The sequence below is a fragment of the Oreochromis niloticus genome, linkage group LG3 (genome assembly GCF_001858045.2).
Source record: "Oreochromis niloticus isolate F11D_XX linkage group LG3, O_niloticus_UMD_NMBU, whole genome shotgun sequence".
Lineage (NCBI taxonomy): Eukaryota > Metazoa > Chordata > Actinopteri > Cichliformes > Cichlidae > Oreochromis > Oreochromis niloticus.
The window spans coordinates 12,926,362-12,952,029 of record NC_031967.2 but is presented as its reverse complement, the minus strand read 5'-3'; the positions used below and the strand labels follow the sequence as shown (position 1 = coordinate 12,952,029).

The 25,668-nt window shown below is 41.2% G+C and overlaps 1 protein-coding gene across 33 annotated transcripts in view; it reads left to right on the top strand.

Moving 5' to 3' along the window:
• The window catches only part of LOC100708363 (protein tyrosine phosphatase receptor type D), a 397,350-nt gene that overhangs the window by 144,669 nt on the left and 227,013 nt on the right, over positions 1–25,668 (top strand). For all 33 annotated transcript variants that reach the window (XM_025906064.1, XM_025906073.1, XM_019352730.2 and 30 more), the window contains exons 5-7: positions 10,826–10,898; positions 13,933–14,042; positions 23,768–23,811. The gene's annotated coding sequence lies outside the window, so the exon portion shown is untranslated. The remainder of the gene's footprint in view (positions 1–10,825; positions 10,899–13,932; positions 14,043–23,767; positions 23,812–25,668) is intronic.

Genomic DNA, 25,668 nt, shown 5'->3' with positions numbered 1-25,668 from the left:
TCTTTGCAAGTCAGACGGGCAGGGAGGCTGCCGAGGCACGCCAAACGTTTGAAGTGCTATTCTCTCCCAGAAGTTCGATCCACCCCGAGGAAATTTGTCATGTTGTTCTACCTTTCTGATTCCCATATGGGGGGTTGAGTGGAAGGGTATTTGTCCTTATTTGCTGTCAGCATCTCAATACACACAAACGCTGGTTAAAGTAACTAAGAAATTAGTTTTTCGCCTCGCTGCGTTTTTTTTCCCTTCTCCTGTTAGTTTAATATTTTCATTCAGCCAGCATCCATCATTAGGTCGTTCATTCCGGGTGGGGTTTTTTTTCCCAACCAAATGACTCAACAAACGTTGATAGCCTCAATATTTTCCACCACAGAATATATCCTGGTGGTAGCTCTCTCGCCATTAACTCTGAACTGAATGTCTTCTTTTTCAATAGTTAATTAACCCGCACCCTCCTCTTTTCGCTTCCCATATTAACGCGAGCGACCCATCGAGACCTCCGACCAGTAAGTGAAAATGAGACGGAAAGGGGAAGATGAAAGGGCGGCGAAAGAGAGACGTAGATGGCAAAAAAGAGAGGGAGAGAGAGAGAGAGCATGTTGTCTAGAGCCAGAGAACCTCAAGAATGATTCAGCCATTGTTACTCATCCCCTCCTTTTTGCAAGAGGGCTCATGTCATGAGTATTTTAAGTGCTCTCCATTCCGTTGTTCTCCTTTAATCCTGTTAGATAACTCTTTTTCTCCCTCCTCCTTCTGAGTCTTTCTATTTCTTCTCTTTCCTCCTCCGCTCCCCCGCTGCCCACTCAGCAAACGGCGAGTCTTATGCTTTCTGCCACAAGGAAAAGATAGCATGCCTAAACAAGGTAGAGAAGGAGAAAAAAAGAGGGGGGAGAGGAAGTGAAAGCAGAAGTGGAAGGGAGGAATGCAGGAGAGGGGAAATGACAAAGATGTGGCAGTACTGGTAGGTGCTGGAGAAATGCACTGGCGAGCGCAGGATCATTTGTTATGAGGAGGGATGAGCGTGGACGAGAGCCAAGGCAGTGGCGAGTGAGTTGTGGAGTGGAGCCTGCGCCGCGGCTTGTGGTTAGGACGCAGAGAGTTTGAGGTCGATTTGAAATGCGCGTAACTTGGAAGGTGTTTTAAAATTCACAATCTGAATAATTAAAAACAAACCAAAAAAAGTAGCCAGACTCGGCGCGACGGGACGCCTCTCTGCGTTTTATCCCGTTCTCCATCACGCTCGTTCAAACAATCCTGCACGTGGCTAACGCGGGGACGAGCAATTTACACAAACACAACGGCATAAAAGTGCATTTGTAACGTTAAAACAGAGCTGCCTATTCCCGTTGCCACCTTCTTTTTTTCTACACATTTGATGATAGTAGGTTGAATCACACTTAGATCCAAACAATACGTGATGCAATGTTTCAAACCTGCCTTGTAACCACTGTGCGAAACCATCAACACTCCATCAGCCTCAAAAGAAGTCTGCTTCACATAAAATACATTTCCCACAAGCCAGCAGTCGCCAGCCCCGTCGTTTTGCATGAGGACAATCACAAATGAGGAAGCGGCGGCGGTAGGAGTTGCTTCGCCCAGACGAGGTAGCCACTTAGCACAGGTGAGGTGGGGCAGCCACATTTTTGCAGCTCTTTCTGTGGGAGAGGGCAGAAAAAATGGGTCACAGCAATACTGCAGGATTTGCTTAGACCAATAGCACAGACTAGTGGTGAATGCTTAGAATTGCATGAAAGCTGCAAGTCTTGGATCTGTGCTGTGATTTTTTTTTTTTAAATTTTTTTGTAGCATTTTCAGTTACATTCAGTCAAACTCAACAACCCTGAAATCAGCCATCATTGAATGTGTGTAATTTCCACTGATATATGGTTATTGCATTTAAGCAGCTCCATCACCACCACTTACTTAAACAAGCCCAAACCTCCTCATTTGCATTCCGAGCACCTGACGGATCCCTCGCTTCCTCTCTCTGCCAAAGAAATTAATTCAACACAAAGAGGAGGTGGGAGGGGCTGGCACTTTTGCTGGGAAGAATTTGCATGACCCAAAAATGCCCTGCCTCTTCTCTGACTCCATAAATCAAAGGGATAGAGAGAATCCCCCCGATGCCTCCTTTCTTTGTCCTCAAAGGTGATAAATTGATCCCCCGGTCGGCTAATAAGCAGAGGCACAGGGCGGCCCAAACTTCCCAAAGATTTATGCGGGCGAGAAGTGGATTTATAGTGGAGGAAATGTGAAAGATCTGGAGAACAAAATCTATTTACTTTATTCTTACTCCCGGTGCTCATGAGGTTCGAGATGGAAACTCCACAGGGGCAAACCCCCACCTCCCTTCACCCTCCCTGGGGGGCGCAAACGTCAAAGAAGCAGGGAACATCCGTCACGGAGGCAATAAATGAGGTGGAATTCCCCGCTTTTGATTGATGAGCACGTGCTTCCGGTGGCAAACATTCTCAATCCGTGCGCCCTTGGATGTGGCACCATTCGGCACAGTTATGATTAGGTTTCATTCCTGGACTTTGCCGAAAACCAATATGACAGACACTTCTTAGGTTTGTCGGCGGTCTCGTCCGAATGAAGGGAGGAAAAGAATGTAGAAGGCAATCGAACAGCTTGCAGCTTTTGCCAGACATGAGAGAAACCTTTTAAGGCAACTCAAGCAGTCCTCTTAATGACGAGAGGTGATACAGTGACAGGAAAAGCGGCGTTTTAAGAAGATGATCAATGCTATCATCTTCTCTAAGGCTGACTGGGAAAAAAAGGGGGCAGAATATAATGGCATAGAGTTTCCTAAGAGTGCCAAAGGCTGGTGGAGCTACTCCCATCACCACCACCACCTCCTCCTCTTCTATCCTCCTTCCTCTTTCATTCTCTTCCTCTTGAGTCTCCCACTCTAGCCTTAACGTGTTTTCCTTCTTCCCTGTTGCACCTCATCTGATTTCTCACCTTTTACCCTCTCCGCATGTCTTCCTTTTCCCCTCTCTTTCTTTTCTACCGAACCTCCTCTCTCGCTCCCCGTCTACCGCACACCATCTTACTCACTCCCCTCCTCGCACCGACAGCATGCTTATCCTGTTGCGTTGATGAGATATTTGAACGATTACCATTATGCATGCTGAGCAGATTATGATAGCCTTTGGGGAGGAGCGGTTTGAGCGTGATGGAAAGTTTTCCGCATGATAGAAAACTCCGCTGATAAGCGGGCTTCGGTTGCAAGCGAGGGAGAGGGGAGCGCGGAAGGGATGACGTCTCCGCTCGCTAGTTCCCCACCCGAACACCAATAGCCTCTCCCATTCATCAGAGCTTGCATCGAAACTGCGCGGCGGAGCGGTTTGGCGTGGAACAAAACTCGTTTGAGCTACGACATTTGACTTGTCGTATCAAAGGATGTCAGTGGGTAGCTTCGCTAATAAAGCCAAATGTGCAAATGCAACCCATGAGGGGGAAAAAAACCAAGTTTGTGCTTCATCAGTGACTTCCGTATACCTGCAACTTTGGATTCCTCACCGAGACAGCTCGCATGGTAAATGTGATATCCGTCAACATCAGCCCGACTGTTGCAAACCTATGCAAATATGTCTAAAATATCAAACCCCTCTCTCCTAAAAACATACCTTTTTTTATTATTTTTTTTATTTCTGTTCCCTTTGCCTTTTTTGGGTAGGATGACAGCAATCCTGAACAGACACATGATGCACTATATAACTAATTCTGCGTCTGTGCCGCAGAGGCAGCTCTGGGTACAGAGAGAGAAAGTGAAAGAAGCAAAAAAAAAAAAAAGCAGATCCCTTCCCAAATGCTCATTTTTAGCTGGCTTGTTTGGGCACAGCGCACCAGAGCTGACGAGCTGAGCACAGAGTTTTTGACACAATGGTGTCAAACTCGGGACTGTGATGTTCAGCTCGTACAAGTGAATAGCGGTGCACCTGCTGGCAACACGCAGACACAGACACAAACAGACTGTTATCAAGTCTGAGTGGTAATTAGTGTGTTTGGGAGTGCTGCGAATCATAATGACTCATTTGCCTTACATTGTTTCATTAAAGAGGCTTTCAGAGACATGGCATATGGAACCTACTGGAAATGCTGAAGCCATTTGGAAATGGCAGTGCTGTTAAGCATCCGTTTTAAAATGATAACAATTATAATATCAAAGTTGTTGTCTCTGTCAGAGTTTCGTTTCTTCACTCCTAGTCTAATCAAGTATTTAGCAGATGGGCTGTTCTGTGTTTTCTGTGCCACACTGGGGCCAGCGCTAGGTTGAACTATGATCCTCTTTATTTTGTCTAGATTGTGTAAGAAAGCAAGCCCATTCATTTAAGCCATGTATAATAATTTCTTTTGCTTTAATCAATTGAACCTGGTACTCAAGAACATAAAGTAAGTTATCACCCAATGCTGTTTCTCTACAATGCATTTTTACCCTTTTTCAGCTCAGTGTTTTGGTGTTATTCCCTGCAGCTCCCTTTAAAGCTAGCTGTCACCGCTCTAATTAGTGCCTTTGCTTCAAGCAGCTGTCTTCAGTGACAAACATAGTTAGGAATGAGTTCCTAACAATCCTGATCCTGAGATATTCATGATAATAACCCCCTCAGATCTAAGTCCTCATATATGCCACCTCTAACCCTAATCCCACCCCACACTTTGGGAGAGCACACCTAGCATTGCTAGCAAATGATGCTATGCAATATCAAACTAAAACAAATGCCTGAATCCCAAATATCTGTTGAGATGTGATTCGGAACATTTTTGCTTTTGTATCATTTTACATAGTTTAACATTATCATTGTATCACATTATAAAACATCTAAAAAGCTTCTGTGTTATTTACAGTAAGATGTGTCCACAGCGTCGACAACATAAGCACGATTGTTTTGTTGGCTGTTTTTTGTCATGTACGACTTCTATGCATCAAACTGCCATAAAATCCCCATAACTGCACTGTTAGGATTAAAAAGTGGTATATGGTTTAAAGTCTGCACTTTTGACCCAAGTGCAGATGATCTTGCTGCTGGATCATCTTAAATGGGTCATGTGATGTGAATGCACCGGCGCCTCTGTTGGCTCCAGAGGGTTAATAAGCAGAAATCACATGAGTAACGTTCCAGTGGAGCATTTATTTGCCAGGCTGCAGAGGTCCTCAGCCGAGGCTCTGTTAGCCACGCCACAGTCTCAGCTGAGGACCAAGGGTGACTGGGCTTTTTCTGTTAGGGCACTCACTGTCTGGAAGAATCTCCCTGAGGAGAGCAGCTTGCTGAGCTCCTGATTGTCTTTTAAATGTCTCTTAAGGACATATTTTTATAAGTAGGCTTTTTCAATGCTTCCACTTTGAGCTACTTTTATGCTGTCTCCTATTTTGTTTCATCACCTCGTCTTCTTATTGTTGTTTTTGACAGTTTTATATTGGTTTTAATTTATTTGGTAGTTTTAGAGCCCGTCTGACACATTATATTGCCAAATGAATTCACTTGTCTGCCTTCACACATATGAACTTGAGCGACATCGTCTTCTTAATCCACAGGGTTTAATATGATGTCGTTCCACCTTCTGCAGTTATAACAGTTTCAACATTTCTGGGAAGATTTTCCACATGTTTAGGAGTGTTTATGGGAAATTTTGACCATTCTTCCAAAAGCGCATTTGTGAGACACTCGAAGTCTTGCTCTAATTCATCCCAAAGGTGTTCTGCTGGTTTGGGGTCAGGACTCTGTGCAGGCCAGTAAACTTCTTCTACACCAAACTCGTTCATCCACGTCTTTATGGACTTGCTTTGTGCACCTTTGTGCACAGTCAGGAGGGAGCCAACCCTAAACTGTTCTCATGAAGTTGGGAGCATGAAATTGTCCAAAATGTCTTGGTATGCTGAGGTTCTTTTTACTAGAACTGTAACGGTTGGTTTGGTGCGTTTCGAGCCCAGCTCCTGAAACGCACCAAACTTTACACCTGTTACAATACAAGGAAATTTAACGACTGATTTGTTGCACAGGTGGGATCCTGTCATGCTACCATGCTGGAATTCACTAAGGCTACGTTCACACTGCAGGCAAAAGCGCATCAAATCCGACTTTTTTGACCCTATGGGACCCATATCCGATCATGGTATGACAGTTTGAACAGCACAAATCCAATATTTTCAAATCCGACCTGGATCATTTTCGTATGAGGTACGCCGAAGAAGACAAACAAGAAAGAATGGCGGGCATTGTTAAAGCACGGGCTCTCTTTTTTCTCAGTGTTTCTTCACTTTCTGTAATTAATTTGTCAAAATTCTGTCGGTGCAGAAATTGATAGACTGCTGCAACAACACCTACTAGCTCCGTAGCTGCCATTTTTACTTCCGTAAACAGAGCGCGTTACGTGTGACGTCTTCTTTTGCGCATGCGGGCCGCTTTGAGGGCCGTGAACCATTCACACTACAGCGCGTTTACTGTCACATTTTATTTGTAGTGTGAACAACCAGACAAAAAAATCGGATTTGATCAAAAAATCGGAATTGAGCATTAAGACCTGCAGTGTGAACGTAGCCTAAGCTCTCGAGAGCGACCCATTCTTTCACAAATGTTTGTAGAAGCAGTCGGCTTGGCTAGATGCTTGATTTAATACATCTAAGGCCATGGAAGTGATTCCAACACTTGAATTCAATGAATTGAATGCAAATATACAGTTAAGCCCATAATTATTCATACCCCTGCCAAATATTGACTTAAAGTTACTTTTGTTCAATATGCAAGTTCTTTTTTGAGCAGAAATGACACAGGTGTCTCCCCAAAGATAATAAGACGATGTACAAGAGGCATCATTGTGGAAAAAAATATTTCTCAGGTTTTATTTATATTTTAGCAAAAAATATCATGTCCAGAATTATTCATACCCTTCTCAATAATCAATAGAAAAAAGCCTTTATTGGCTATTACAGCAATCAAACGCTTCCTATAATTGCAGACCAGCTTTCTGCATGTCTCCACAGGCATTTTTGCCCATTCATCTTTAGCAACGAGCTCCAAATCTTTCAGGTTGGAGGGTCTTCTTGCCATCACCCTGATCTTTAGCTCCCTCCACAGATTCTCAATTGGATTCAAGTCAGGACTCTGGCTAGGCCACTGCAAAATGTTACTGGTGTTGTCTGCTAACCATTTCTTCACCACGTTTGCTGTATGTTTTGGGTTATTGTCGTGCTAAAATGTCCACTGGTTCCCAAGGCCAAGTTTTTCTGCAGACTGCCTGATGTTGTTGTTGAGAATCTTCATGTATTGCTCTTTTTTCATGGTGCTGTTTACTGTGATTAGGTTCCCTGGTCCATTGGCTAAAAAACACCCCCAAAGCATTAGGTTCCCACCACCATGTTTGACAGTGGGGATGGTGTTCTTTGGGTTGAAGGCTTCTCCATTTTTATGCCAAATGATCACAATGATGCCAACATCATTGTGACCAAATAATTCAATTTTTGTTTCATCTGACCATAACACTGAAGACCAGAAACCTTCTTCTTTGTCCAGATGAGCATTTGCAAAGGCCAAATGAGCTTTTGCATGCCTTAGAAGTGCCTGGAGATGTGGCGTTTTCCTTGGTCTGCATCCGTGGAACCCAACAGTGTCCGTTGGACTGTCTGGCTTGAGACATTGCCACCAGCAGAGCCCAGATTCACCAGAATGGCCTTGGTGGTGATCCTTGGATTCTTTTTCACCTCTCTCACTATTCTCCTGGCCAGCACAGGTGTCACTTTTGGCTTCCGACAACGTCCTCTGAGATTTTCCACAGTGCAGAACATCTTGTATTTTTTAATAATACTTTGCACTGTGGCCACTGGAACTTGAAAACATTTGGATATGGCCTTGTAGCCCATTCCTCACTTGTGAGCAGCCACAATGCGCAGCTGCAGGTCCTCACTGAGTTCCTTTGTCTTAGCCATGACTGTCCACAAACCACCTGCAGAGAGCTGCTGTTTTTCACCTGTTGAGTTGATCAAAACAGCTATTTCTAATTAATCAGGGTAATTAGGATGCTTTAGAACAGCTTTGACTATTTGGAATGGTATGGAACTTTGGATTTTCCCAGAGACTGTGACAGTTTGTAAAGGGTATGAATAATTCTGGACATGATACTTTTTGCTCAAATGTAAATAAAAGCTGAGAAATATTTTTTTTCCACAATGATGCGTCTTGTACATCATCTTATTATCTTTTGTGAGATGCCTGTGTCATTTCCAGTCAAAAAATAACTTGCTAGTTGAATAAAAGTAACTTTAAGTCAAAATTTGCCAGGGGTATGAATAATTTTGGGCTTAACTGTATTATAATGTATAATAGCTGGCTGATATTATCAGCTGATGTCGGTGATAAAAGGTAAAGAAAAACAGATTGTAACCAATCAGTGTTGATGGTGCAACTGATATATCAAGTTTTAAATTCTGAATAAAAATATATAAATAAATATCATAACTGATCTGTAAAATCATGTATTGCCCGTCTCTTCCAATCCTGTATAACTCTGAATCTTTTTTCATTTATTACATATATTTCATCACGTGTCCATTCTTGTAAAGCACCATGTAACTGTGTTTATTATTATTGTTTCTTCTCATTATTAAAAATAGTGTTACTTGAAAAACGTACGCTAGCTTGTGCTATCGTTAACTAGTCCTGCATTCAGCATCAAAATGTATTTTAATCTGCCTTTTTTAAAGTATCTTGGTGCCAGATTTCACCAGAAGCTCTGAACTGGTTTTAGAGTAATATTGCAATAAACTCTGAGCAAACCCTCCATGCCCAATCCATTTCCTGCTCTGTTTATACAAGCTCGATGGCGCCATAATTCCTTTTGCTTTGTCAGCGGCACAGTGCGTAGTGTATTACCACTCGTTTATGACTAGGTGAGATCTTTCCAGCATTCAGTCATAGCACTAAAAGAATATACAAATAGGAATTTGATTTTCTTTTTTTTCTTTTTTTTCTAACTGCTCCCACTTGACTGGCATTTTAGAAGCCGTGTATCGATGGAAGTGATGTCTTCACCTCTCTCTCTCTCGCTAAACATTCTGGTGGTTTTATGAGACGAGCTGGTGTCTCTGTTGGTTACTGTTCAGGGGGAAGGTCATAAATGGGCGATTTATGTCTGAAGTACAGCCAGGAATGCTGATGCTACTGTCAGAGAGCAGAGATACTGTCTGGTTTGACTCACATTTAATGGAAACTATAAAGTCCACAACTGCATGTCCTAACTCACTCACTTTCCAGTATGTGCTCACACAGGGACGGTGTTAGCATAACTGGCAGACAGAAATTGTATAGAAAGGCGTAATAAGGCAGACGGACGATAAATTTGCTCTGTGTGACACCAGAGAAGGGTTCACATTTTCAGCGTCTTGCATCACATTTCTGGGCTAATTTGCGGCATAAGTGCACCGAGTGTACCGCCGGCGCTAATGCTAATCATCATAGAGACAAATGAGAACACTTCATTAGAGTTCCAGCGGTGTCCGCATGTGTGGCGGGTTAGTCGGTACAAATGCTACTCTTGCAACACAATTTCACAATTTGATAAGTGCAAAGGTATTCATTACCGCAGCGCCAGCTAACGTGATGCTTGCATTGATTACTGCACCTACTTTTTTTTCCAACAGCTCTTATGTGGACTTCTACACCACCATTGTTAAGTTATGGGCATTTTAATTGCTGTAGACAGGGGTCCATTAGCATAGCTTCTTGGGTGGCCTTGGCCATGTTTCTCTAAATCATTAAGCTAATTATACAAGCTAATTAATCAGTATGCTTGGAATAGGCTGCGCGAGCAGACGCTGCTCTTTGTTGGCTTGCATAATGAAAGGGGTCCATTTTTAGATGGGGGTGAAAAAATGGAGAAGGGGAGGGAGAAAGAAACTTTGATCTCAAAAGTAAACATATGATTTTTGCATATCAAGTGCTTCGGCAAAGTGGGTGTGGGGAAGAAAAAAAATGATGTGAAGTAGGTTTGCAGATGCAAAAAGTCAAGCGAGATTCACATCTGTGGCTCTTTGAAGATCGCTTGAGGACAGCGGATAGGAGAGGTAGCTGCGGTGTCCAACATCCAATTATCTGTGTGGCGTGTTTTTTTGTTGTTTTTTTTCCACGGGAGGCAAACACAGGCAGAGATCTGTCAATCACCGGTGCCACTGTGACATCTGAGGGTAGTCAGACAATCTTGAGGGCACGTGTTCTACTTAACCTAACCGAAGCGCAAACGTAGAAGACTTAATATTTATGCCTCTACCTAAGAATGAAAATCAGCCTTTATACTGCTTGGATATTGTGTCCCTTTTCACAACACAATCTGAAACCACATTCAATTAAAGCCCCATCTACATGCACTATGTCATTATAACTGGCTGTGTGTGTGTGTGTGTGTGTGTGTGTGTGTGTGTGTGTCAAGCATATATGTATGCTTTCTTGCACGCATTAAAAAAAAGGCACTGTCAGAAATTATTACTTCCAAGCAGACATAACCAAACATCCTGCCATCCTGTCTTCAGCAAAAGGTGGAGACACTGTCAGCATTCATGCGGGAGTTTTATTTTTAGCAGCTCTCATTATGCACAATGGAAAGTCATTTTCTCAAAGTACATGAAGCATGTTTACAAACCTAATAGGGCTACGGTGATAACACATCAGCGCGAAGGCACCACAGTGTGTGCCAGCTCATGCTCGTCTCCGTTCACCTCGGTGCGGTGACTCTGTATGCAAACTCAGCGCTGGCGTTCGGTACACCGATCTAAGTGTTTAGTGGTGAACGGACTAAAGCGTGACACGTCCTGACCTCTTTGTCTCTTTACCCGCAGGGAAATTCGGAGGAGTTCTGTTCTTTCGTCGCTCTGGTCCGAGGCAGCAATCGCAGCTGATTATTCCAAACGGGTAAGATTGGAAAAAAAGAAAACAACAACAACAACAAAAAACTCAAACCCTACAATTGTGTTATTTAATCTGAGAAACTCCACTGATGACAGCCACTCCACTGGGGGATTTCTTTCTTTTTTTTCTTCCTCCAGCGTTCAAATGTCAGCAGTGCAGGAGAATAATAATGTCAACCCACAGAAATCAAATCAGGGGTCAGACAAATAAATGATGTTAGTATGGATTAAGATAAAGGTAGAATACATGTCAGGACATGATGCATTGCTCACTTGTAGCAAATATTTTTCTTCTTTGTCTGACTTTTATTATGAACCGGGATGAATGTTGCACAAACTATAGAAAAATAAATGAGTGCTTTTGCAAAGGCAGACTTCTGTAATCATATTTCTTATTTTTTAATGCAGTTTGATTCAATAACAGTTTGGGATTAATTCCACTGATGCTGTCAGTAGGCTACCATGTTGGGCTGATGACACACAAAGCATGCTAACGGTGCCCTCTGCAGTTCAGGGATCTCCACTGCTGCTGCTCTACAGTTTTAAGAGCAAAGCTGTTCTCATATGTGTGATGCACGCTGTTACACTATATTTGGACCTGCGAACACCCTGAATCTTCAGAATCACCTGCCGTATTAAAATAGCATCATTGCAGTGTATAATTATGCTATTCTCCTAAAGCCACTAACGCTTTAATCTGCACTAACTAAAGTTCGCACAACTGCAAACGCCGAACTGTACTCGGCTAAATCATGATGTCTCTCTCATTATCATCATCATAACAACGTTCCAGCTGGGATAATTAAAAGTACAGTTCATGTCCTTTGGAAGTGAAGCCAAGTTACCCTCTATCACAGCGGTGTTTTTCAGATCAATGAACAGTCCCGTGGTTTCCCCCGGAGGACTTGCGGGTGCAGCTGTAATTGGAGCGTTTGTGTTGCTCTGAGTTACTGCTCCCCGGGCAGAGGCCAGCGCACACCAGAACATTCTTCCACATGTCCACAGGATTTCCAATGAACTCATCAAATACACTCGTAGGGGAAGCGTGTTGAGATCAAATTATCACACGCTCTGTTCTTAAGGAGGATTGAGACCCTCATTTTTATTTCCTGTTCCTGCTGGCAGCATCACATATATCCCTAAGTGTGTTAAGTGAGATCGCAGGCACTAAGAATGAAAGATCTTTTTCAACAAGGCTTCGGATGCTACTCGATGCCTTGTTGCAATTACCGGGAGCATTTGTAAAAAAATTTGCAGGAGGCACAGGTGGCACGCTGATTCAAATTAAAGGCGACGGCGACAAATGCGACATGCGTGGAAAGGCTAGGCAAAGACAGTTAAATACAGATAAGTGAGGAAGGCTAACTTTGCGTAAATGACAGGAACAGAGTTGTCACTATCACGCTTCGCTACTGTTGGAAGCCATTCGAATGCCCTGTTTAAGAGCCATTAAGTCATTAAATTTAAATCGAATTCGCTGTTTCTTTTCAGGGAAGAAAAAAAACATTAGGGGCACTGTTGTTAAAAGATGCTGTAATGCATTTTTACCAAGAACTGCGGGTACATAGGTGCCCTACGCCTGTCAGATGGAGTCGTGTTATATAAAGTGGAATTCACAGCAGTAGCAGGTGACCTGGTTTAAAATAGCAGCCGAGAAGAAAAAAAGTTTCCTGAAAGTAGGAAGTCTACTTCGTCAAAGTGCTTACAGTAACTGTGAAGTGACCCGTTAGCACTGAAAAATGATGCGTCTTTGGAGTATTAAACAACCGAATCACTTAAAACTGTACAGCGTTGCGGGCTTTTACTGCGTCCTTGATGTGGCCAAAATACAAAAGTAATCTTTATTTTTGTGTTTTGGGACAAACTGTTAGGTGGGTAGGTTTAAGCTCTTTTGGAGCAGGTTAAATTGTCAAGGATACAGAAGTAGGTGTAGCGTTTAAGACTAAACTGGCTTCAGTATATTATATCATGGTTGGCACTGTGTGTGTGTGCATCCATCCAAGTGTTGTGGGCCAGACCTGGCTCCAATGATTTATTACACTGCTTGAAGGGATTTGTACTTTCATGAGGTCACATGAGTAGCATGTCAGTCAGGCATAGCAAAGTGTTCTCTTTGGCCCCGCTGGCAATTGGTAGGCATGCCAAAACAGAAAGAAAAAAAAAAAATCCTGTTTCCAGCACATAGTCAGGTACACCAGCAGGTATGCAGTGTTACACACACACCCACACACTTACAGAACCAAATACTGTAATCCAGCTTAGCACTGCTTTATCACCTGAGCAGGAGGCAGACGTTATGCAAATGCACGTAGGATATTCCAGAGGCACGTCAGATTAAGCCTGCCTTTAAAATGTCTTTTGAGAGGTTAATTCTATGCAAATAGAGCATCACGAGTTGAAAAACGAGATGGGTATTTTTCTAATAACACTAAGAGGAAGCCACTTAGATGCAAAGTGGAGTCTTTCAGATTGACCTGGGGTAATCATTACGAGCCTAAAGGTAGTACAACGTTTTTTTCTTTTGGCCAACATTAATCTGCAAAACTCAAATGAAAATTAAACATAGCTATGCTGATTTGCATGCTCTTTTCTTAATTTGCATATTCCCACCAGATGGGAATTTATACGTTTATTACTGATGCACTTGATGCATTTGAAGATAACGTCACCATAGATTTGTTTTACAGCTTTCTTATGTGCACCTTCAGGTCTCTTTCATCATTTTGTTTGCAATATTAAAATAGTGGGTTACAAAAAAAGCTGTAAGCTGGAGACCAAAGAGAGACGATGTTTTACATTTTTTAAAGTGAACAAAGAAAATCTGATTATATCAAACATATTTATATACGTGTATAAATATATATATTATTTTCTGCTTCTTCCATATGTAAATGCTCGCATTGTTGAAAATAGTACATGAAAGTGATGCTAATATTAGAATTATCCACTGATTCCTTTTGCTAAAAAAGAATAGACAGGCTATATGCACACACTCACGTGGTTTGTATTCTTATCTCACTTACTATCTCATCTTCTAGGTGGGGGCAAAGGGGGCATTAATTTCACTGGTGTGTCGGTGAGGTAAAACCGCAGCATCGGGCAGCATGTTGGCACCTGCGTGATCCCACCAAAGAAGCCTCGTTACTCGGTGAGTCGGATAAATGTTCTTTCAGTTCATGCAAGGGCGTCTGTTTTTGGATTTTCTATATTAAACCTAACCTTTTTGTCAGCTCACTTTTGAATTAGTTCGTTGTCATTCATCTTAATGATAAAAGAAGCAGCAGAATCTCTCTCACAACTTTAAGCTGCTAATGGATAAAACTGCAGCAGAAGCTCTCCACACCACGTCATTGACTTTGTTTTTAATTGAGTTGTGGCATTTGAGAAGTATAAAAGGAGGAATATGATAAGGTTATTTTTTTGCTAATTTTTCCCATGTGTTCATTTTTTGTGTTATTCGTTACAGAACATGCAGAGTACACTTGAACTTTTTATTTAAAATAATATAAAGTCCATCTGAATCTTTAAAGAAAACTACAAAATGTTTGAAGAATTAGCCTAAACTCTTTTACTCCTGCATTTCAAGACACTAAAGGTTTTACTACAATGTATGGCTGCACAGATTTCTCAAAATGAAAACAATTTGAAAACAGTTACTTTAAAATATATGTGAAATGGGACAAGATTTAGTGATTTAAGGATGATAACAAGTAAGTGCAAAGTTGTGCATCATCAGCATAGAGTTGGTTTAATCAGCTTTGTACATACTGCAAAAATGCTTAACATCTAAAATGAATATTAACTATGTCATAATTCAACACAGAAAAAAACAATGACTCCACTCAGTTTTATGCCTCAATTAAATTTGGTTTAAAAAAGCTAGCTGATCGCTGGTTGCTTGTGAGTGTAAATGAGATGTTAGTGTTGCAAAACTGAAGTAATAAAAATCTTTTATTGTCTGTTTTAGGAGTAAAAAAGGCAAAAAGCGGGTTATTTTAGCTCTTTGTTCGGTGGTTGCCGGGCAATATAATGACCGTAATATCTGATATAGATAAGAACTACTGAAGCCTAAGATGTAATTGTGTGCCAGGCTAGAAGGAGTAAACAGAAAAAGAAACAAACAAAGACACAGACAAGAGCACTCAGAGAGCTAACAACCCCCGACGGGGAACAGCAATGCTAAAACTGATGTTATTTATGCTGATGTCATCATTCGTAATACTGAAACCCCCAATAATGACGTCTGCACTGTTTTCATAGATCATTTGTGCTGATGTCAGCATTGTTAATGGAAATCTAGTGTCGTATAATAATCTTCTGGTTCCAATATGAAGTCATATAATGTTATATTGAAAAAATATGTTTTAAAGAGCTCAAGGAAGTGCTTATGTCTCCCAGTCACTCTTATATTGCTTAAAGTTTGAAGACGATCCAATGGAAACTAAAGCATGGTCTTATATAGTGCTTTTCTACTTTATCCAAACACTCAAAGTGCTTTACTAACTTGCCTCATTCATGTATTCACACTCATTCACACTCTATCTAACATTCACACACATTCAAACTCCGATGGATGCATCAGAGAGTAACTCGGGGTTAGTATGTTGTCCAAGGATATTTGGCATGCAGACTGGAGCAGACGGGGATCAAGCCACCAAACGTCCGAGTAGCAGGTGACCTGCTCTACCACCTGAGCGACGGCCACCCAAATTCATGTGATCCTAACCTTTGACCTTCGACCTTGAAGCATTACTTCTAATATGGTCTATTTGATTAATTTTACAAATATGATTAGAGCAGAGCTGTCTGAAATCCTTTGCCTGTTCAAGCTGTAAAAAGCTTGCAGATTTCTCAATTACTATGTTATTATGTGAAACTTTATGTCATCATTGTGAAGTCTTAGGGTGTTGTACTGAAAAAATAAAAACTGTGTTGTACAGCCCTCTCCATAGTCATATAAAATTAGTTAATATGGTTTCTTGCAATTGTTTTTCAAGGTCAGCTTTGACCTTGGGCATGAACAGCGAAGGTCAAGGTCAAATGCTTAGCCAGCATAGTTGGTCCACCAAGCCTTAGTGTGTTGTTGTGATGTTTCAATAAAGGCGCTTTAAATTGTAAGGTAGACCCTGCAATAATACATACAGAGAAAACCCAACAATCATATGACCCCCTCTGAGCAAGCACTTTGGCGACAGTGGGAAGGAAAAACTCCCTTTTAACAGGAAGAAACCTCCGGCAGAACCAGAGAAAGAAAAAATACATGAGAAAATGAGAAAACAAAACAAAGAAAGGACTAACTAAAACCTTAAATGAACAAGGTACTGTAGAGTATCATAGTACCTATGCAAGGATATCACAACAAGCTGTCAATGGTGGATACAAGATTACAGGCTTACAGCAACCTGACATAAAAAAAAAAGCTATTGCATATTTACACAGCATCATCATTTCCATCTCTTTAACTTAGTTATATTGTCAGGAAGAGAAAAAACTACATACAGTGTTTTAGATGTTGGCGCTGCAACACAACAAAGCGTAAAACAATTTTAACAGCTACCTGCTGTGCAGCAATCTAAGCAGCCAGAGTGTGATCGGGGCAAATTCATAGTGTTATTTCCCACATTTAACCAGCATCTGATATACTAGAACCCGTTTTGAGGAGAGAAAATCCCTGACCCAAGCCTGCGCGGTGATGTAGCTGAAGAAATACATTCAGCGGGGTATAAATATTGCACAGTGAGTACATGGAGGGCTTTTTGGCCAATGAATTATTACAAAGTCCAGTGGCTTCGTGCCAGCCTCCGAGTATATCTCGCTCAGCTTCACCCTGCAATAAGCTGTGACTGGGGAATTGTGGTTATAGTCACACCACAAATAAAGACCAGTGATACCAGAAATCCATCACATTCATCCCACATGTTGTGTGCTTACATTTGGCCAGACTCAGCAATATCCAGTTAGCTAAAAAGGAGTAAATAACAATGAAAGTGCACACAGCAGGTGGTAGACTTAAAAAAAAGAGGAAAAGTTAATGAAGTTCCACTTTTTTTCTGTATTATCATTTTTTCTTCTTTTCCTGTACACGCGAGGCACAGCGGCGTTAGCTAGTCAACATTTACAGGAAGCAGGAAACTATTTCCCTTGGTGATCAGCTTCGTGATGCTTTGATAGATGGTGATCCCCGAAGCGAATAAAGCGTGCCACCCTCTCGTCCTCACTCTCAGAAGAGCAAATCTGGATGGCGACGATGACTGTGATGATGATGATGAGTCTATTTGCTCAACATCAGTAGAACAGGGATGTGAAATTACTCCATGTTCGGATTTTTCCTGCTAAATCACTTTTCATTTGCACAAGATAATCACGTAACCCGGCGGAGCATGAAGTCGATAGTTAATACAGCTGATTGTACCAGCACAATGAGGTTAAACGAAGATCAAAATAAGTATTCGAAATGGAAAAAAAAGGGGGGGAGGGTGACTTTTGGATTGTCAAACCAAAGATATGTTGGGCAGGTTGGTGATTAGCAGCAATGCATAATCCCCAGTCTGCTGACATATTTCTTTTGGAAACTGGCTGTCTGAAAAAGACAGATATGCACTGCAGAATGGATCAAATCTGTTTCATGTCAGATAGCAGCTAGCAGTTTCTCAGGACAAATCTCTACTAAGCCACAAGCAGACTGGATTAGAGATTGAAGCAGTGACCACAGTAGATCAGGAGAATACTAAAAAGGTGCATTATTAAATGATTAGCGACAATTTCCGATAACTTCCAAATTACTTACTTAAATACAGCACATTCATAAGTCCCGTTGCCTGACTTGTCGTGATTGAAATGCTGATTCTTTAATATTGCATAGGTATTGTGATTATAAGGAAGCAAACATGGGAGATTCGTCTTGTTCTCTGTGGAGAAAAAAGGCAGAATTTTGCAAAATCCCTGAGCCTGTGCGCATGTTTAATGCAATGCACAGGTTTGTCTCGAGGTGTTATGGATGAGGTGTTTCATGGGACGTATTTCATCACTGTTAACGGCACACCTGCTGCTCATTTAGTCCTGTGACAGGAAATGTTCTGGTGCTTTTTAAGATGTGGCTTAAACACACGCATACTGTTTGCTTGCAAAAAAAATTTTAAAAAAAGAGAAAATCACGTAGAAATGGAGCTGGTCATGCAAATGGATAATCTCAGTTTTTTCTTTCATTAGTTAACATAGTGTTAACGTGTGTGGCAAACAGTCTCCATACTTAATCCCACTGCGAACCCCAAAGGAAATGAAAAAAGAGTCTAAATGTGCATCAGGATCCACATGTTGAGGGAATCTCAGGACTTTGAACTGTCAATGAAACTTCAAACCGAATCATTCTTATATAGACAGATATTTTTCAGCCAAAGTGCATTTTTGTTGCCAGCCTTTATCCAGCATTGTATAACCACAAGATGGTGCTATGCATCACCGTTTGCCTTCCAAGCCTTCCCCAAGTCCCTCCACGTGAGGAGGCGTGATTCACCTGCGTCATTAGAATGACTGCTTTCCATTTAATAACTCAGTAAAGTCTCATTTGCATGAAAAATTAAACTAAATATATAGTTTTTAATCGCTCGATTAGGATTGACTGTGATGCCAAACTACAGCTATTTTAAATCTTAATCTTCAAATGACAAAAAGTTGCAGTCATTTTATTTAATCCAAGAAACCATAAACATTAAACATTATCTACATTACATTTTCCATTTTCTCATGTATCAAAAAAACCCCAAAACATCTAAATAAATAAAACTAAAACTAACATGAAGATGTGAAAACCACCATCAGGAAGAGCAAACTTGAGTTTTAAAAAATGTATTGAAAAAAGAAATATTGAATTAGTTGTTGGGCAACTTGCTTTCAGGGAAGCTTTATGTATGTGCATAACTACACTGTGTGACAGGTTAACATGTTTACATGTCTATGCCGTATAGGAGGAGTATAGATGGGGTGATAGTACGATTGAAACTACAGTAAAATCCAGTAGGTGGCAGTCTGTCAATGCAGATTTTTTTAACACACCCACAGTAGGTGTGCCTCTCATCATCAGGAGAGGTTCCTTACTTGCTATGTCTCTGCACAGTATGACGAGTGAATGCAAAGTGACAGCGCAAATGAACTTTTATCGATGGTGTAATGAAAAACGCAAGCTATTTGGATGTGGTGTGTGTGTTTTTATATATATATATATATATATATATGTCTCATGGATTAATGGCTGTATCGAAAGTCAGCACTCACACACACACCTCTGCAGTGTTTTTTCCTCCTTCATTTTCTCCCCTTATATCTCTTGCGCTCCATCTCTCACACTTGCACAAAGCCGAATGGCGTCACCACCCACCACTCGCACTCACACACACACACAGACACACACACACCTCCTCGCCATCTGTCTGTGCAGCGGCCCGTGTCTCTTGCACTGGGAGCAGTTGGGAGCAAGACAGAGAAAGTGTCTCTTGGCTCTTTAGTTCTGAATCCCACTTCCGCTCTTCTTTCTCCTGCTGTGCTGTTGTCTATCAAACGGTCTCACAGCATCACGCTGTGTGCTGATGAGCTCGCCGTGCCTTTGTAACACCTATGTGCTTTTACAGTAACGAGAGCTCGTCTCAGCTTCGACCGGAGCCCCGTTTCCGAATGTTAAAGCTCAACAAAAGGAAAAACAAACAAGCCTGATTAGTTTGTTTATAATAAGTTTCAAATTAATAGCACAGATGGCAGAATTACCCTCCAAGAAATATTTTTTGGTAAAAGAAACCGTGGGACCGGCATGTTCCCCGTGACACAGTGCAAGAGGAATGCGCATATTTTGGACATCGTTTGCTGCTGTTACCTCTGCCAGAGTTGTAAGGAAGCAGAGTGAATTTCTCTGTGTGCTTCTTGATTATATCGAGCAGCGTGAGTTTACTGTAAAAAAATAAATAAATAGAGCACACAAAGCAAGGAATGACAGCATCTTTACACAACAGAATGATTAAAATCCACAGGAATGCACATGATAGGTGTCATCAAGACTGTGTTTTCCCCTCTAAGATTCCCTTCTCTTCATAGTAAATTTTTATAACCCTGCAACTTTACAGAAAGCTTTGTAGGCAGCTTAAGTAATTTGAACAAAAATGCATCACCTCTCTCCCCTCAGTCGCCTCCATTTAGACAGCAAGCAAAAGTGCCTTCATAACGCTGCTATATTCAGCTGCGGTGATAAGAAATGGCAGCTATCAGCAAGCGGTCTGGAAGCTGCATATAACTGTTATTGTGTGTGTATATATATAAAAAAAAATTGATTTATGTGGCCTATCACTTAGGAGGTGCAAAATGTGGATGAGTATGGGCTAATATAATAATAGAGGATGAATGAGAGGGATAAAGAAAGGGCCAGGTGACGCCTCAAGAAGGAGAGCGAGATCAGAGGCAAAAGACGTATAATAACAGCAAGAAATTCAGTTTTCTAATCATCTTCTGTGGAGTTCACGTAATTAATTTCAGTTAGAAAAGAGAGAAAATCATTATATTAAGATAAAGGACTAAATATATATATGTCAGAAAGTTTGTATCAACTTCTGAGCACGATCACTTTGAATTTTTTTAAAATATGCATCACCTTTCATCCAAGAGGCTTCTACAGCTCTAAAACCAAAAGGTGGAGAGTCCCAGGTATTCAAACCCTAGTGGGGGTTGGCTCCTTTGGAGGCGGTCGCTGACCCACTATTAATCATCGCGTCATCGCAGGAGCCAAGTTGTGAAAAAAGGTGCGGGTCATTACCACCAGAGGTTTCAGGTGAAACCACGGTGAGACTTTGGCCCAACCTATGACCTAATGAGGTCACCTGATGCAAGGTGCAAGTCGGGGTTGAGTCGCCTGGGAAGGGATCTCAAGACAATCAAGCTACTTTTCAGCTATCACTATTTTTTTTTCTTATGAAGGTTGGAACAAATATTAGTCGAGATGTTTTGACCAATCAGTAAAGAGACTGACTATTTTGGGCCCATAAGCTATATCGTTTCAATATGATGAACAAATAAAGACCAAATTACTCTGAATATACCAAAGCAAACATCTAATATGTTAATATTAGATGTCTAATATCTAATACTACACAGTCTACCATCGTTTATGAGTGTCTGATTTTCCCTCTAAATCCAACAAGTGTCAAATGATCCCTAATGAAAACACCCACTAAGTGCAGTCCAAAATGATTTCATACCTACGCAGCAACAAAGATAATCCCACATTTTCCAAAACAAAAAGCTAAAACCTCTTTAAGGACTTTGTTTGCAATCTTGTATAGATATAAATCCAAGCTACTTTTCTCTGTTGAATATCAGTCTCTGATCCTCATTAAATGTTGTATGGAGAAAATAGGCTTGGCGCTAGCAAACAGCCTCATGTTTACCCGTTGGCGCAGAGCTGGTGCGATGTCCAGACTTGTAAATCAGGCCCATTGAGGTAGCATAATGCCGATGATTATGACAGCCAGTCGCATGGGAGTGATAGAGGGACGTTGAGTTATGGACTTGGGGAGGATGCCCAGAACTGAAGAGTCTCGCAAATGCAGAAGCACTTTCACCAAAACACAAGTCCCCAGATGGGGACTAATGCTGCAGTTGGCGGCTGCACCACCCAAATGACTGCACATTAGCTGCTCAAAACCCGGCACACAGGATGGTGAAGCTTTTCCTTTTTTTCCCCCCTAAATTTCATAGTTGTGCCATTTTACTAAAAAATCTGAAAGAAAAAAAAAATCACTTACTGAATACAAGAGCAAGACACAGCCAGAGTGTTTTGAAAGGGTTTTGTGTTGTACTGGCATGCGATGCATCACTTAACTAGATGACTTCAGCCAGGCGGATTCATTTCCATTCACCGTATTGCTAAAGAATCTACTCTTTGCGTTCTGCGTTGTTCATTCTGCTCCTCTCCGCAGACCAACGATCATTCATCCCCATTGATCGTCAGCCATGATAATATAATCAGGCGTAAAGCACTGACAAGGCTGGCCGGTCCGATAGATCAGAGCTGCTGACAGCAGAGCTATGCACAGGTCATAAACCCTCACCTTCCTTGTTTGACCCCACATCAATTTGGCTCTTTCCAATATGAATGCAAATAACAATGCGTTTTTGGTGACATGTTTATGGTTATCTCTGTATCCCCCCTCTCGCTCCACCCGCTGCTCCTAAATGTGCTGATGTTACTGAGCTAATGGGATTGAAAGAAGGTAACCTTTTGCTCTGTAGTGGCCGGCACGCCACTCCCAAATGCCTGCTCTGAGCACCAGCGTTGCCCATGCCCATTTTTTGCGTTTGTTTGGGTTTTTTTGCACAATCACTTACATATACAGTATATGCATACCTACATGTCCTCCACCTCACTCACTTGTGTATGCATTGAGCTGATAAGTACTGCGGCTCATTTTCCCCATGGCAAAGCACAGTAAAAAACTGGGGAGTAATAATTGCTTTGGGGGGGTGGGTGGTGCGGCAATACGAGGCTGGCTAAATATGCTTGATTGCCTCCTAAGCTTCAGTGCTGTGTAATGAAATATGGCTGCTGCAGACGGGGGCTCCCGTGCGATAGCTTTCTTGTCACTTTCTCACTCACCTTTTTCTTTTTTTCCTTCCCCTGCAGCCTTTCACTCTTCGGCGCCGGCATTTTCATCTTTGCTTGCCCATTGCCGTTGTCATAGAACAGAGTGCGTCCAAGCATTTGTTGCCATTGAACGCTATCTTAGCCATAATGTAATAATTACGGAGGCCAAATCCGGCCTAATTGAGTATTCCTCCCCGGCATCAAAACGCCAGGCACCTTAATATTCCTCTCTTCTACAATTTAATTTGTGGATTCATTAGCATGACCGGCGTGTATAGAGAGAAAGCTGATAACAAGGAACCCGGCAAAACACACCGGTGATGAGGTCAGTTTGTAGAGGCCAGCCATATCCTCACCTGGGTAATTACGTTAATTTACATGTAAGAACCGTAAAACTGAAAACCTTTTTTTTAATGCAACTAAATGTCAAGTTAGCTTGTTTCCTTTAGCTTCTGCAAATAAAGAAGAGGTTTTCACTCGGAAAATTGCCTCTGAGTTAGCGTGATAAGTGTCGGGCAGAGACACTTTGTTCGTGACATTCACAATTATCTTTGCTAATCATCCCATTTGACCGCTATAAAGTTCTACAATAATGTTTCAAAAGATAATGAGTCAAATTAAAACTCATCCCAAAAAAAAAGAAAAGAAAGAAATGTCCCAGAACCAGCTCATTTTTATTGTAACCACCCAAAGCACATTTCTCCATGTTAGTTAAATAAGTAGCAAATCATTTACAAGAATATTAGTCCACAGGCTTGTATGGGCACAGCAGCATCTGCTAATGCATTTAGCAGGAAAATAGCCTGAGAAAATCTTCCCCGCACATTAAATAGACTTAAAAAGACATTTTTTTCTCTTTTTTTTTCTTCTTTTTTTTTGCTCCCAGAATAACTAACAAGCCTAATCTGTTGTGCTACTTAAAGGAAAATGTAATTACACTTGTTTTCATAATTCACAAAGTCAATCGATAACTGCGGTTAAGTCATTCTCTACCGCACGCGCAATTTTCTGTTCCTTCAACTGAAATTTGGTTCAAAAGCACTTTTCTGTTTCTTAACTATACATTTTGTACATAATGGCGCCGAATACATGAACTAATTAAATGAGCAACATAACAATAAGAGTTTTTTATATATGAAAAGCTTTGTATACTAAAATTCATGGTTGATTAATTTTTAGTAAGAGCTAATTGCTTGTGTAGAGAAATGCTTTTCTTACTCTTTTTCTATTTCTGTTTTTTTTCGTGCATGTAGTTCTCTTTCCTGAGACGTCAACCACAGGATGAGGCCTGCGGCAGGTAAGAAACTGGGCAGAATATCTTGATGCTTTTTAGACAAGAGGATTTTATCTGTTCTTTAAATATATATTTGTTTAAATTTCACACAGTACATTAAGTCGGGGTTACTTTGTTCTACTTTCAAATTTGTGTATGTGAGCTGATAATGTTTCCAAATAACAATCTTTGTTAAAAAAAGAAGAGTAAATTGCATGTTTTGAGTACAGAGACAGGCCCAAGAATATGTCAAGTGACATCAAATCAAGCGCTAAGCTGAATCTCGACTCCAGCTCCATCTCCTGACCTGCGTCGGGGCGGAGGAAACAGACTATATCTGGCAACCTAAACCTTTTTAAAGTGACTGAGAGTGTGAGGGAGACTGACTGGCACTGATGGGACCAGACCGGGACTGGGCGATGCCGTGCTGCACTGCACCCGGGCCTCAGAGCCTGATTGATAGAGTGTGATGAGACTGTCACTGAGCAAGGAGAGAAGCCGAGAGATAGGCTAGATGGAGGGAGGGAAGTGGGCTGACCAGGGGAGAGAGATAGAGAGAAATAAATCTGAGAACATGTGAAGGATGAAGTGGGGGAATGAAGTGGCTGGATGGAATGTGGACATATGAAAGATGGGGAGGCAGAGCGCTGGGGGGGGGGTCGATGTTGGAGAGGTGAGTCAGATACGGAGAAGCTTACAGCTTTGCTTCTGAGCGAGATATACTTGGCATAAACAGATTTAGTTGATATGAATATCTGCAAAAAAAGGATAAAACTTGAAAAAAGGCAAGAAGTTATTTTTATGCAAGGAAAAATATCACATGACACATTATGGCTGATATTTATTAGGGTTGAATTTACTCCATTTACTGAAACAAAACTTCTTTTTACATAAGGGAAAAAATCCTTTTGTAACTTGCAACACAATATTTTAGCACTTGCCATTATTTTCATTTCTTAAAAAACAAAAGATTGGTCTGCACATATAGTATATTCTAATAGGGTTGGGGAATATTTTCAGATGTTCCAAGCAGCTAGCATTAGACCAAGAACTGGAGATTGTGTGCTCCATAATGCCCCCTACTGGGCAAATCCAGCAAGTCATTATAGTAAAGTGAAACTAAACTAAAAACTAAATGTGAAAAGTTGATGAACATATTAATTTAAACTTTAGATGCCCACAAGAATGCTTTCAAAACGTCATGTGTTCATAATCTGATACCTTTACTGATTTTCCTAAACTTTGCCTCTGACACGTGCACTCCAAACAATAATAAAAGATAATAATTAAAATATTAATTTAAAAGACTAACACTAAAGCCAATAAAAAATCAACTGAAATAAGAAAATCCTCTCTGAAAAGTACCTGAACCTAAATTGATTGTAAAACAAAAAGTCAAAATTAAATTGAAGTAAAAGCTGATTTGAAAATTCAAAATGATAATAACTCTGCAGCGGGAGTTAATTGCACCACCAAGTTGAAAGACCAGCCTGGAAATAAATGAATGAATTACTGAGGACGGGTGCTAATAAATGCTCTTCAACAATCAATGTGACCAACTTGAAACATGCCACAAAGTTGGGGATGAAACGGCAAAAATGTGGCTAATATGTCTACTGCTTCGGGATAACTTGTTAGCTAAGAAAGTCATCAGACAGAGGAAGACGACGTCTTACATACTTTTGCTTGCTTCTACAAAATTACATCAACCATCCAGTGACAGGTTTCCACATCATCGCGTTTGCAACTTTCAAACCCAAGTGCTGGTGGCAGCACGGTGGGCAGCACTGTTGCCTTCCAGCAAGAAGGTCCTGCGTTCAATTCCACCATCAGGCCATGCTCTTTTCTGTCTCTCACAGTCCAAAGACATCCAGTTAGTGG